The sequence below is a fragment of the Scylla paramamosain genome, chromosome 16 (genome assembly GCF_035594125.1).
Source record: "Scylla paramamosain isolate STU-SP2022 chromosome 16, ASM3559412v1, whole genome shotgun sequence".
Taxonomy (NCBI): Eukaryota; Metazoa; Arthropoda; class Malacostraca; order Decapoda; family Portunidae; genus Scylla; species Scylla paramamosain.
In genome coordinates, this window is record NC_087166.1 from 5,597,760 (window position 1) to 5,600,000 (window position 2,241).

Consider the following 2,241-nt stretch of genomic DNA (forward strand, 5'->3'; position numbering starts at 1 on the left):
AAATACGAGTAAAGGCAAGAATGAGATGAATGGCGTAAAGGATTTTGGACATTTCTACAGAAACAAAAACACAAACACAGAACAGAGAGAGAGAGAGAGAGAGAGAGAGAGAGAGAGAGAGAGAGAGAGAGAGAGAGAGAGAGAGAGAGAGAGAGAGAGAGAGAGAGAGAGAGAGAGCCACAATATCAGACCCACAAGTAAACAAAAAAGGACAAAAATGAGACAAATATAATAAAAACCATCATGAAACTTCTCTGGCCAGACTTGATCAGCGCCTCGACACACGCATCACCTGGCGGCCGAGCAACAACCTCACCTGAGTGCCAATGACTTCTGCAGGCGAACAGGTAAGTCAGGTAGGCCAGGTAAGTGTGAGTCACCTTAAACACTCACCTCATGAACACCTGTTGGGCTGCAGGTAATGATACTCCACTAAGAAGCTGCACCTCACCTCATTTAATCACCACTGCCTCGTATATAAATTGAGATGGATGGGGCCTTAAGAAAAAAATATCCCTCCGCAAAAGAAGGGTTTATGAAAGCGTACAGTCTGAAGTAGGCAGGAAAGTGTCGTGTTATATGAGGAATACTGATAACACCTGAATAAAATTGTATTAATAATAGTTTGTGAGATGGATAAAAATATTTGTGGATCAATAAAAAATAAGAGCTAATAAGAGTTTGTTGAGAGGCAAAGAAAATAATTTACAGTCGAATATAAAAAAAATTCATGATAATTCGCTGAGAGATAAAGAAGAAGAAGAAGAAGAAGAAGAAGAAGAAGAAGAAGAAGAAGAAGAACGAAAAAAGTACAGTCTCATATATTAAACACAGAAGCACTAGCAGACCAAAAAATTGTAAGAAAAAAAAAAGAAAAAAGAAAATGTTGTGTGATAATGCAGGCAAGAAAACGCATGAAGATGAGCAGGACATAAAATACAAAATAATTAACTTGAAAATGAAGAAAACCAAAATTTTTAAACATAAATACACTGTAACCGCGTATGAAGCATGTGAAAGAACAAGAAAATACTGAGCACTGGTGGTGATGAGGAGAGAATTAGGTGAGGGAGCGAGGAAGTATTTTAGGGAGGAAGAAGGATGAGGTGTGAGAGGAAGCCGGGCTGAGCTGTGAGAGGCCCTGGTGAGTGGTGTGTGTGTGTGTGTGTGTGTGTGTGTGTGTGTGTGTGTGTGTGTGTGTGTGTGTGTGTGTGTGTGTGTGTGTGTGTGTGTGTGTGTGTGTGTGTGTGTGTTATGTAGGAGGAACTTAAGTGTTGGTGAAAACTGATGAGTGTGTAAAGATGCGAGTAATGAGTGGCTGATTAAATTTAGGGCATCATCATCATTGTTATCATCATCATCATCATCAGACTACGAATCCACTGCCAGATAAAGACCACCACCAACATACTCCACTCAACTCTATCACCTGCTTCTCTATACCACATCGTCCCAGCAAAACTCCCTATCTCTTCACATGTACCCTCTAACAATCCTCGAAAACTCCATAGAACCTGAATACTAACAAGGCTTACTAACAATACTTCCTTCAGGCCAGTTTCGAGAGAGATGAGCGGGTCAGGAGAAGCCTTCCACCGTGCTGTCCTATCCCTACCACTATATTAGCGTACAGCAATGTAATCAAACAGCCTAAAAAAGGACCTCGGGGCATGTTGCTGTTTGTTATCCTTTCTTATCACCACTTCATCTGGCTCTCTGTCTCTCCTACCTTCTTTTACCATCCCTAGATAATGGATGCAAAATTAGAGGAGGAGAACGGAGACCTAGAGATTTAGGGTCTAGAGTGAGGCAGAGGAAGAGCTACATTGTGAAGACAGCCCGGTCGCCCTTCAGGTATAAGGGGCTCGACGGTGTTCTCTCTCTCCCCTGAAGCTACTGGCGGGAGAACACTACCTCTGTGCACCGACTGACTGGCTAATGCATGGTAATTGGTGGAGGGACCAGCGGGGCGAGGCTGACTGTACTCGCTAAAATATGCAGGCTAAGATTAGTATCTCCAGTGCCAGACACGAACATGTTTCTGTTAGTATTTGTATAAGATCATGTATGCTATACTGCTAGATACCTTATGTTTTTGTGACTCCCTTCATAGTGCTTAAAATAACTACAGTTCTACTTGCCTCTCTCTCTCTCTCTCTCTCTCTCTCTCTCTCTCTCTCTCTCTCTCTCTCTCTCTCTCTCTCTCTCTCTCTCTCTCTCTCTCTCTCTCTCTCTCTCTCT